This window comes from Podarcis gaigeae (genome assembly GCF_964106915.1).
Source record: "Podarcis gaigeae genome assembly, chromosome: 2".
Taxonomy (NCBI): domain Eukaryota; kingdom Metazoa; phylum Chordata; class Lepidosauria; order Squamata; family Lacertidae; genus Podarcis; species Podarcis gaigeae.
The window spans coordinates 124,549,025-124,561,682 of record NC_139679.1 but is presented as its reverse complement, the minus strand read 5'-3'; the positions used below and the strand labels follow the sequence as shown (position 1 = coordinate 124,561,682).

General features: G+C 47.4%; 1 protein-coding gene across 1 annotated transcript in view; it reads left to right on the top strand.

Annotated features, from left to right (window-relative positions):
- Window positions 1-11,477: 11,477 nt before the first annotated feature.
- LOC310836670 (uncharacterized protein) overlaps window positions 11,478-12,658 on the top strand; it is a 64,642-nt gene continuing 63,461 nt past the window's right edge. Inside the window, exon 1 of the mRNA XM_083722344.1 lies at window positions 11,478-11,563. The gene's annotated coding sequence lies outside the window, so the exon portion shown is untranslated. The remainder of the gene's footprint in view (window positions 11,564-12,658) is intronic.

Genomic DNA, 12,658 nt, shown 5'->3' with positions numbered 1-12,658 from the left:
CGACGAAAATAGCTGTCTGTTTGGGGACATATGAACCGTTGCTCCCGTGTCTATGACAAAAGCGTTCTCCACCTCTGGCTTGGTTCCTTTCGACATCAAGGCCTTTGCAGTCTTTGCCTTTGAGACGGTATGACTTTTGCCTGACGCCTCAGACTTTGGAGCTTCCCTTGGCTCCTTTGTTCTGACGTGGCTTCTTGCAATTCCGCTGAAGATGCCCAGTTTGTCCACAATTGTAACATTGGACAACGTTCAAAGCTACAGCATTTTCTCCAGTAGCAACAGCAGTGGGGGTGTCAGAACTCCGTTCTTGTCTCCCCCTGTCCTTGACCTCCAGGGCGGCAAGTCTGTCCTGTTCATTCAGAACGACGGCAAAGACCCTCTCCGAAGTCAATTCATTCGCTGGGAGGGACCCCAGCTGACTGGCAACGGTTTTGTAAGTCCGATTCAGGCTGTTTATCACCATGAAGCAAAACACTTCCTCCTGCAGACGGAAATTACGTTCCACCATCTGTTGACGCAGATATTTCATTTCCGTCAGGTGCGCTTGAACATCTCCATCAGGCGCAAGCCTCAGGTTGGTCAGCTTCTCAAAATACAGCAACGCTGAAGAACCTGCATCTCTCTGATGTGTCCTTCTCAGCATGTCCCAAACATCTTTCACGTGCTCTAAATTCTGTATATGGATAAGCTGAGAGTCTGACACACACAGAATTATAGCCGTTCTGGCCTTCACATCCTGTGACTCCCAAGCACGCGTTGGTGCTGCTGGAATGGGGTTCTCAATCACCCCAAACAATCTCTGATTCTGCAGCAGAGCCTTCATCTTAATAGACCAAGATGCATAATTGTCATTGGTCAGGAGGGATGGAGAAGGCAAACTTCCCTTCTTTGCATCCATTTTGAGTCCTTGCATTAACTCTCAAACACAAGCCTCTAAAATCCAAAAGCTGGTTTGTTTACACTCTTGTGCACCTGGCAGCTCTGACACTGGCTGCGTTGGAATGTTTCTTCCAAGGGTTCGTGAGAGCCTAAGTCAAAACAAACTTTGTTTTTGCCTCTGAGGCACAGCCTGACTGTGTAGCTCTCTCGAGTAACTGGCCGGCGTTGCTTAGCAACAGTGCATTCCTTTCCTTGGACAGGAAACCACAAGAATGTCTGGAATGCAGGCCTCTTCTCACTGGAGCTGTTTTCCCAAACGCTGCTCCCCGTGAAGCAGAGAATGAATCAATCTGCATTCACACCTTTAAGCCCGAAAACCTCATACCTTTGGGCTCCGTGGCTTGGCTGTCAGCTTCATCTGGTCAGCTTCTGGCTGCAGAGGGATTAGCCCCTCACTTCAGGCTTTCATGGAGCGATGAATACAGTAGCTCTGCTACTCTTTTGATGCAGAGGTCGATGGATCGAAACCATCCTCTGCTACCAATTGTTGGAATTCTGCCTTGGTCAGAGGGATGTGCCAGTCTTCCAGGCACCGGCTGAATTCCTTTCTGACCTCCCCCCTGCGACTCCCGGCAAGAAAACAGACGAGGTCCGTTCCGGCGATTTTTCCCAGGCTGTGAGAAAAACACACCACTGCTTCTCCTCCTCCCTTCTCCCCAGGGAGGGGAATCAGACTCGGACAGAAACGTATTTACATGTCTTTATTTCTGTCTCTCGCAGCCATACAGATAAAGATGTCTGCACTCTTCGAACAACAGAGAATCTCACTCAACTCCTCCCATGTACATCCTGTACAGATCATATGACACACACTGAGCTCACATCCGGTGCTCAATACGGACAATGGAATGCCCCTTTCTTGCCATGGCAATAGTCACACACATCCTGTTTGGCTTTGCAGCCACAAGCAGCTGACTTAGCTGCTTCTTGCTGCCGCATTGCTTCTTTATAGTAACAAAAAAGACACGACACAGGACTTCCGGGTCAGCGTGAACGGCTAATGGCGGATTCCCTCCGAGCTCCGGAGGGAATCGGCTCTGCTGAAGACGGGTCTTGCCATGCCGGCGACACGGGGACCCTTAGAAACCGCAGGCGCGGAAGCCTGCTGACTTGGTGACTCGGTGGGCACCTTAAGTGCCCTCCCCGACCCACGAAGAGCCTTTTTAAAGGCTACGGAGAGGGTACGGAGAGTGGCGTGGTGCTGAGAGTAGACTGCTACTTCAGTGGAGTGAAGCCGCAAGCCATGGCTGGAGAGCGCTGACTTTCTTCCCAAAATCTGGACTGGATAACGAACAACCCGTGAGTAGAGTGGAATTTGGACTTTAAAAAATTTTTACCTTTGAATTCGGTACGATCGGGGGATGTGCTAAAGGGAAGTCCGCACCCCCCCTACTTACAAACGATCTTAAGCAAGGAACAGAGAATTAAGGTGGAAAGATTACTGTTTTTACGATGTTAAAGGTTTTTTCATAAATTTGACAGAAGAAGTTTTTGTGCTGGAGAGAAAGGGAGGGATTTTGGAACTTTGTGTGTAATCCCCCCCCCCCCAACCCGGGAGTGTCCTGTTTGTGTGCCGGAGGAAAAAGAGAAAGGAGTTTGACAGCTGTCAAAGTAGCTGTCAAACGGGTGGATAAAGTTAAGAACCTTGTTACTTAATAACTCTCTGAACTAAAGGTGATACATCTGAACTGAGGTGGTTGGAAACAAAGTAGTGATAACAACAAAGTAACAGACTGTTGGAAAAGGACTATCAAGTAATTGAAAGCCCCCTAGGGGGAATTAGAGACATTACAATGGCTGCAGAGGGAAAATTACTGGCAGAGATAGAAAAAATGTTCTTTCTCGTGGGAATCCTGCAAGAGCAGAGTACGGCTATGAGCAAAGCACTTACGACCTTGAATTCGAAAACAAATAACTCTGCTGAATGCATAAAGGATATGACTGATAAAAAACCTGCAGCTGAGCAAGAAGAGATGCTTTTGGAATTGACAGAGAGGAAAGAAGGAGTGGAGACACTACAGGTGGAAAACACCAATCAGGAGCCTACATTGTTAGAGTATAAAGAAGAAGACCTTTGGATTACAAATCTGCGAAAGATGAGAAAGAAGAAGAGGGAAATCCCTGGAGTACTTGGAATATTAGAACTAAAAAGAATAAAGCAACATGATCGGGACTTTCCTCTTGACTATGGAAAAGTAGCTGACCTTTTGCAGCAACCACTTTTAAACATTCTGGATAAAAGAAAATTTGATGTGACTCTGACTGAACTCCTTCAGGGTCTGAGGACCAACAAAAAGGACTACCAATATAATTGGCAGAGAGGGACTAACAGAGAATTGAAGGCCTCGGACGTGAGGAATCCGGGCTGAGAACTGTTCTTTTTCTGTTTTTTTTGGACATTTGTTTGGGAAGGGACAGAAACCGGGGCAGGGAGGGGGGAGAGAATAGAATTTTAAAATGTTATGATTTGCTTATTTGGTTAATGTGACCTATAATTAATATAATAAGGGGAGAAATTTGTGGAAGGGAAGCTAGATCGACCTTAAAAAAAGAAATTAATGATTATAAGAGAATTGGATAAGTTGAATATGGACAAGCAAAAAGAACTAAGTTTTAAAAGTAATAATAATATCTTTAAGATGTTAGGTAAGAACTTGCTGAACTAACTATCGGAATTGGGATGTATGAAGAGGGGGTGGGGGGAAGTCAATGAAAGAGGGTAAAGAAAGTTAGGGTATGAAATTGTATATGTATTGTTTTTGTTTTTTTGTGTGTGTCTGTTGTTATAAAATGTAAAAATCTAATAAAAATTATTTTTAAAAAAAGACACGACACAATCTTGTTAAAGTCAATATAAAAGCAGTTTACTCACTCATTCAGTTCACAGATGCATCCCTGAAGGCAGACTTAGGTTACAAAAGTGTCTAACTATATGAACTATCCCATAAGGGAGTTAGTCCCAAGTGATTGCAACTGAGCTGTCACTTCTCCTAACATATAGAAAGACAAAATGGAGAAAAAGATCAGAATATGGAGGACATGTGCTCCTCTACCCAGAATAGGCCACACCTACTTCAAGTCACATGTAGTAGAAGTCTGTCCCAGCTCAGGAGGAAACAGGAAGTTTTCTCCTGAGTAGTAGAAAACATCACCAAACATGTCCACTGTAGAAATGTACTTGACTGCTATAAGTTTCACATCCCACAGGAAGGGTGCCTGGGTGTCATCTGGTCCTGCCCCCTGCAAGTCAGGAATCTCGTCCAAGACAGGTGGCCATCCAACCTCTGCTTTAAAAACTCCATGGAAGGAGAGTCCAGCACCTACCAAGGGAGTCTGTTCCACTCTGGAAGAACTCTTCCTGTCCTAAAGTATTTCCTGAGGTTTAGCTGGAATCTCCTTTCTTGTAACTTGAAGCCATTGCTCCATCCTGAACATCTTGCTCCATCCTGCAGGTGACAGCCCTTTCATAACATGTATACGTTGTAGAAAATAAACAATTCCATAAAACTGCATTTGGGTGATTCTGATTTCTTTTAAGCCTATGGCCTAGCTTAATTGAAAAGGCCTGTGCCTGCCTACCTTTGATGGAACAGAACAAGCTGCTTTTAGGTATTGTATGTAGCAAATGTCTGTTCCAGAACCCTGAAAAGAATAAAGTCAGAGTTGTATGCATGAAAAGAGAATCAGCCAGGCATGGCAATCGTGATTCATCTTGAACTGTTTTGTAGATGGATGAAAGAGGACGTTGGAAGACATTTAGTGATTAGGAATATTAGCCAAAGTCTTAAAAAAGAAAGACACAAAAAAATAGTTCTATATGATATTATGACCATATGATATTATGGAAAGCGAATCCGGTTCTCCAGACTGGGTTAGCGGAGTCTGTAACCTGAAACGTATGTAACCTGAAGCGTATGTAACCTGAGGTACCACTTTATGTACTGTGTACATGTATGCTTTCTTGCATTTCCTTTTCATTGGGATGGTTTTCGTTGCTGCCTCCTGTATAATGTTACGAGCCTCCATCCATAGTTCTTCAGGCACTCTGTCCACCAAATCTAAATCCTTAAACCTGTTCCTCACTTCCACTGTGTATTCATAAGGGATTTGACTTAGATTGTATCTTACCGGCTCAGTGGTTTTTCCTACTTTCTTCAGTGTAAGCTTGAATTTTGCTATAAGAAGCTGATGATCTGAGCCACAGTCAGCTCCAGGTCTTGTTTTTGCTGACTGTATAGAGCTTCTCCATCTTTGGCTGCAGAGAATATAATCAATCTGATTTTGATGCTGCCCATCTGGTGATGTCGATGTGTAGAGTCGTCTCTTGTGTTGTTGGAAAAGCGTGTTTGTGATGACCAGCTTGTTTTCTTGACAGAACTCTATTAGCCTTTGCCCTGCTTCGTTTTGATCCCCAAGGCCAAACTTGCCAGTTGTTCCTTTTATCTCTTGACTCCCTACTTTAGCATTCCAATCCCCTATAATGAGAAGAACATCCTTCTTTGGTGTCACTTCTATAAGGTCTTGTAAGTCTTCATAGAATTGGTCAATTTCAGTTTCTTCAGCACAAGTAGTTGGTGCATAAACTTGGATTACTGTGATGTTAAAAGGTCTGCCTTGGATTCGTATCGAGATCATTCTATCATTTTTGAGATTGCATCCCAGTACAGCTTTCGCCACTCTTTTGTTGACTATGAGGGCCACTCCATTTCTTTTACGGGTTTCTTGCCCACAGTAGTAGATATGATGGTCATCCGAACTGAATTCACCCATTCCCGTCCATTTTAGTTCACTGATGCCCAGGATGTCAATATTTATTCTTGCCATCTCATTTTTTACCACCTCCAACTTACCCAGGTTCATGGTTCTTACATTCCAGGTTCCTATGCAATATTTTTCTTTACAGCATTGGACTTTCCTTTCGCTTCCAGGCATATCCGCAACTGAGTGTCCTTTCGGCTTTGGCCCAGCCGCTTCATCAGCTTTGGATCTACTTGTACTTGCCCTCCGCTCTTCCCCAGTAGCATGTTGGACGCCTTCCGACCTGAGGGGCTCATCTTCCAGCGTCATATCTTTTATATGCCTGTTGTCTTTGTCCATGGAGTTTTCTTGGCAGGGATACTGGAGTGGCTTGCCGGTTCCTCCTCCAGGTGGATCACGTTTGGTCAAAACTCTCCACTATGACCTGTCCATCTTGGGTGGCCCTGCACGGCATAGCTCATAGCTTCTCTGAGTTATTCAAGCCCCTTCGCCATGGCAAGGCAGTGATCCATGAAGGGGAAAGGGAGTGAAAGGCGGGATATCAAATCCAAACTCCTCCTCCTCCTCCTCCTCCTCCTCTTCTTCTTCTTCTTCTTCTTCTTCTTCTTCTTCTTCTTCTTCTTCCCAGTTTCAAGCAGAGTATTGCAGCAGTGGTGTGCCTTGTGTAGGTGCAATAAATAACAGGTCCATACACCGGCTTCTTTCTGATCTAAAGAAGCTTTAGGTAAAGATAAAGGGACCCTTGACCCTTAGTTCCAGTCCAGGCTGACGACTCTGGGGTTGCGGCGATCATCTCGCTTTATTGGCTGAGGGAGCCGTGTACAGCTTCCGGGTCATGTGGCCAGCAGGACTAAGCCACACCTCTCAGAAGGCAGGCTGTTTAACCCTGTAAGTTCTGATTCTCAGAAAAACACCTTGGTGGACCTCACCTTAGAAATCATGACCGTAAAGAGAAAGAATATGAATAACAACTGGGCAGCATATAAGGATTACTGGGAAAGGAAAATAATAAACTTAAATTGAAAAAAATATAAGGAAGTTAGGAGATATTTGAACAATTGGCTGCAGTTCTTTAAATTAATCAGAGATTGGCAAAAGATAAACAAAAGGGATTTGAGAAAGAAATTTCAAGATTGGATGAGTACTTAATCTAATCTAAAAGTAAACATATTTCCAAACTATATGATTTGCTCCTAGAATGTGAGGTAAAAGAGGAGCAAGTGAAGACAGAGAATTCAGAACATGATTAGAGTGAAAGGAGAGTAAAGTAAAGAGAGATTAAAGAAATAATGAAATGCGTTTAAGTCAATTGGAAAAATAAAGTAGCGTAACAAGAATGGCTGGAAGAAGAAGAGTTTGGATTTGATATCCCGCTTTATCACTACTCGAAGGAGTCTCGAAGCGGCTAACATTCTCCTTTCCCTTCCTCCCCCACAACAAACAGTGAGGTGGAGGAGCGGGGAAGCGAATCCGGTTCCCCAGATTACGAGTCTACCGCTCTTAACCACTACACCACACTGGCTCAAGTCACCTTGCGGCTGTTCATGTGGGGTAGGTGTGTTTGTATGTATAGTATAGGTAAGTATAATATAGAGTAATGTTAGGTATGCTTTATGTTAGGAAATAAGGTATTGTTTACAGAGTGGTACCTCGGGTTAAGAACTTAATTCGTTCCGGAGGTCCGTTCTGAACCTGAAACTGTTCTTAACCTGAAGCACAACTTTAGCTAATGGGGCCTCCTGCTGCCGCCGCGCCGCCGGAACACAATTTCTGTTCTCATCCTGAAGGAAAGTTCTTAACCTGAGGTACTATTTCTGGGTTAGCGGAGTCTGTAACCTGAAACGTATGTGTCAGAGTTGCCTCTAGGTCCCAGCTCACAGAGGACCAACGCTAGTCACTAATAATGTACAAAAGTCTTTATTGAAGATTAGTTTCCATTTCCAAACCACAGCGTGCAACTCTACGTCTTAGAACCTAGACCGGCGAAGCTCCATCTGAGTCTCCGCCCCCTGAACACCAGTTTAAGACTCTAGCCTTACTCCACCTCTTCCGTTGTTCTTTCCTCCTCTGGGTCCGTCTGCCCCCTGGGGTTTCATCCTTTCTGGACTCTTCTGACGCTGACCCCCCTGATTCTTGCCCCTCCTTCCGGCGGGCTTTAGGACCTGGTTCCCTATCCGGGCTACCTGCTGTGCCGCTCGCCTGTACATTTGAACTTGGCGCACGCGCCCAGCCGGTAACTTTCCTCTTGACCGTTTCCCCGCTCTCCGATGGAGGCGTGGTCACTCCTGACTCATCTCCTCTCGCTGGTGGTGAGAGCACTGGTCCCGATGCCTGGGACTCCTCCCCCCCACTGCGCTCTGGTGGGGAAGCTGGTCCTGATTTCCAACTGCTGCTCTGGGAGTCCCCGCTGGCCCCTTCCTTCTGGGGTTTCCCCCTTGGCACCCCCCTTGCCCTGGCCATCGGCGCTCCCTTCTGTGAATCTTCCGATTCGCTGGAGAGGCTCATGGAATCCCTCGGACCACTGTCACCGCCTACGCTCCCCTCGGATTCCTCCCCCTCGCTCTCCATTTCCTCCCTCTCCTGTGCCTCTGCTCCTGAGCCCCTGACAGTATGTAACCTGAAGTGTATGTAACCTGAGGTACCACTTTATGTACTGTGTACATGTATGCGTTTTATATGTTAATAAAATATTTTAATTAAAAAAAAGGAATGAGGGATGTGGTTCTTTGCAGACACATTTTTATTTCAATAAAGGCCTATCTTTCTACTTGGAGACTTCCTCCTTTTCTTTTGGGTTTCTGTGTGGATAACCTCCAGTCTGGGAACCACTTTTTGAATTTCTACTACATATACATGACAGGTTTCTTAAAAAATAAAAAAGTGATTTATAATGAGACTGAATATAATTATTGGTAGAAACAACTCTTTAAAACTTTCAAAAAATGAATCAGCAATACATTTTAAGATAGAATTTTTTCTTACCGTGACGTTTAGTTTACAGATGTTTTGGGAGGGGGCACAGCATGCCGAAGCAGAGCCCATTTCCCCCCCTTCCAAATCATTTTTATTATTTTTTCTAGTAAGGCTGCTTCCCATACTATTTGGTACCATTGGTCCATGCTTACTCCTGACAGGTCTCTCCAGTGTCTGGTTATGATGCTTCTGGCTGCTGCTGATAGTAGGTGGGTTATGAGTGGCTGAGAGGGAGGAGAGCAGAGGAAAAGGGCCCCTCGCTCACGAACCCCCCCCCCCAAGTCTGAATCTGTGATGGAAGCAGGGCTGCGTCCCAAGGATTGAATGGGGACACAACTCAGGGAAGGAGCGAGAGGGAAGAAGCAGAAACCCAGGGAACGTTTGGCCCCCGTTTCTAGAAAGCGGAACATCTGCCTGAAGTGGAGCAACTGCTTTTTGGCAAGCGGAGCGGAAGAAAAGCTGTGGCTGTCCTGCTGCGTTTAGTGCCGTGACATCCTCCAAGTTGAAGGAATAAGTTGACTTCCGCCAGAAAGAACACATCTCCTGACAGCAGGTTTTTTTGGGACAATAGAAATTTTTGTGTTTGTTCAGCTTCAGACCAAGATTCTAAATCACCAAGTTTTCCCTCACACAAGAGATGCTGTGGTCAATGACAGAAATTCATTTAATGGGTGTACCATGAGGCAGATCCACTATATTTCATTGGGGGCCATTAGCAGGGACATAATGCAACTTTATTAATGGGAGGCTTGAGGTGGGATCTGCTACAAGGCCATTATAAAATGATCAGAAAGAGTTGTAGAGTTGGAATGCATTTATACCAAATATAGTAGGTTAGGAATCAACATACATGTTTTTGGATAATAATATCACCTAGACATTAGATAAGCATATATGGAATTGGAATTGTTAACTCTTATAATGATATAGTGTGTTGTTGTTTAGTGTTGTTCAACACTGATCTTTTAAAAAGGAACTAATAATAATAGTAAACAACTGTGAGGTTGGACCCCAACGGACATCTAGTCCCACCCCCTGCAATAAAGAACCCCTGACATTTGGCCTTCCAGCCTCCCTTTGGAAAACCTCCAAAGAAACCAATTCTGACACTGGTGGTTTAAAAACAGATTGGGGAAGGAGCGTTTGCTGACACTGAAGATCCAGAGAATCATTTAATTTAATTTTACTTCTTAACGCAGGAGTGCTGGAAAGGAGACAAATCAAGGGTGTGTGTGGGGGGGCATAATAATTAACTCATGCCCAGGTTGGGAAATGCCGCATCAGCCCCACAGCGAAATGGGTGCAGTTTCCCAGCCTCAGTTGTGGCGCCTGTGAAATGGGTATATCACAGTGAGGCTGAATTTAGAGGTGCTTCAAGGTGAAGGAGAAGGGAGGGGAAGGGGGCAGGCTGGGCTTTGCAAAGGGCAGGCCTGGTTTTTATTTTAAGAGTGGGGGTCTCCAGACCCAGGACCTGGAAGACCAGGCTGGCCTCGACCTTCGGGGGCAACTCGGACTCTAGTACTGATTCTTCCAGGCGTCTCCTGGATGGGGGCAGGAACAAAATGGCGGGGCGCTGCTTGAGGGCAGTGGGCATGATTGAGCCTCTGCCCCCAGCCTCCTCCAGGAACCAGAAGCCCAGCTTGGCCACCAGAGGCAAGGTTCTGCCAAATGACGCTCCTGCGAAGAGGAGGAGAAAAAGGGGGGTGGGCTAGATGCCCCCTGGGCGTGATTCTAGGAGCGGAAGGACCTCAGGGGAGCCCCAAATCATTATCATCATCATCAGCAGCAGCAGCAGCATCTGGGTCCGGACCAAGGGGACCCCTCCCCCCTAGCCCAGCCTCCTGTCCTCACAGCAGCCCAACGCCCCATAGAACAGAGCCGTCTGGGTAGAGTGCTTGTGGGCTTGGAGGCTCCATAAGAAGAGCCCTGCTGGATCAGGACCAGGGCCCACCTAGCCCAGCCTCCTGGCAGGAGTTGAAGAGCGTCCTCCCATTCTCCTTCTCCCCCCTTCCAAGGTAGACTGGCTCTGTCCATGGAGGATCCCCTTGGGCATCGCTGGGGACAAAGCAGAGCCAAAGGGGACCATGCTCCCCCCAAGCGAAGAAAGCGGAGGGACTATCCCGGGCCAAATTCCCCTCCCGGATCCTGGCCATGCCGCCCCACCTTCCCCCGCCTGGACTAGATGACCCTCAGGGGTCCCTTCCAACTCCAGAACTCTACGGTTCTCTGAATTCTAAGATTCTGAAGTTGAATCGGAAAGAGCTGGAAGGAAGCTGCCTCCAACACTCCTCCCGAATTTGGGAAGGGGGCGGGAGGGAGAGCAGCCAGGTGGGGGCGCCCCATCGGATATTTGTCCCTCCGAGTCTTCCTGCCTGAATGCAGAACCCGACCTTTGTCCCCACTGAAGTTCCCTTTCTGAGTCTGGAGCGAGTTCTCCAAGTGGGGAGTGTTCTGATTGATTTATTTGCATTTAACTGATTCACAGGGGGGTCGAGGGTCATCCAGCCCAACCCTTTGGGATGCCTAAAGTGGGGCTTGAACCCAGAACCCAGCTGAAGCATTATTATTATTTTATTTATACCCCACCCATCTGGGGGCAGGGCACTAAGCTGCTCTTTTCAGGGCCTCTGAGCCGAGAATCACAGAGAACTCTGCACATGCCCCGGACCCCCGGATTCTGGGAGGGAAGGAGGACAGCCAGCCAGCCAGCCGGGGGGCTGTGCTCAGCTTGCGAAGGGTTAAATCCAACAGAGTGGGAGTCCTAGAGAGGACCGGAAGTAGAGAGGCGGGGCGGGTCCTCCAGAGGAGAATCCCCTCCCTCCGTGCCCAGTCCCGTCTTTTCTCTCTTGTGTCCTCCCCGCGCTGCCTCGGTTTCCCTCCTGGGAAGAATCCGGTGAGTCTCCTCCCCTCTCTCCCCCCTTGGGGTGCCCATGGGAGAAGGGGGTCCCGGGGCTGCAGGGGGAGACCCCCAAGTCTGGGAGCAGAGGGTCCTGCCCCCCCCATTCCTCTCTGCCAAGCCTGGGAGGGGGCGAGTTTCCAGGGGGTCTGCAGCTCTGCTCTTCCTTGGCATCCTCCTTGGGGAAGGAGGGAGGGGTCGGGGGGGGAGGGCATGCCCAGAATGCCCCTTCCAGTGGAGGAGCCCCTGCCAAGCCGGCCTTTCCCCCTGCCAGAATATTCCTCCTCCAGATCAGCTCAGGTCTCCAGCCCAGAGCCTCAAGGGAAGCCTCTTTGGGCGGGGGGCACGCCTGGGGCCCCTCCGTGGGGAAAAGGGGGGAGCCAGAGGGCTGAGCTGGCTGCACTGGGCTTGCCAGGGTTCAAGGGAACGGAGCTGCCTTCCTTGAGAGGAGAGGGTGGAAAGGTGCCTTAAGGACCCCAAGATCTTGTCCTGAAGGGGGTGAGGCAATGCAGGGAGGAGAAGGAGGGGGCTCTGGGTGGCAGGTCTGCCAACTTTTCTCTCTCTGATCCCAGAGGGAGCTTTCAAGGATGTTTCCCATCCTGGAGTTTCTCTGCAGCTGCTTCTATTGCACAATGTTTTATTCGCATTAAACTCATAACTTCCGCAGTGTGTAGGTAAAAGTGGAACTCCCTCCCGCAGGAGCCAGGGATTGGAGAGGCTTTTCTAAAGGGAAATAATCTATACATGGCCAGCATGATTGTGAATAATACTCTCTTAGAAAAATGTAAGGTGCAGTAGAGGACATTTATTTATGTATTATCAAGAAGAATAAAGCAAGGATAAAAGACACCTGCTCCCCACCTTCTGGGACAAAAGAGGGATTATCAGTCATTGTGTGGCTCCTACTACTAACGGGACATTGGTGCTATCTCAAAATAGACTAGTTCTGTCAAGCTACCCTAAGTCTTTGGGAATCTTGTCACAAGAGCAGCGTAAAGCTCACCTCTGGAGTTTTTGGAGGATATGCATGCCTGGTGTTCTTAAGAACACTGCAGATTTAGGACATGTGGAAGATCTATACTTTGATTGCTT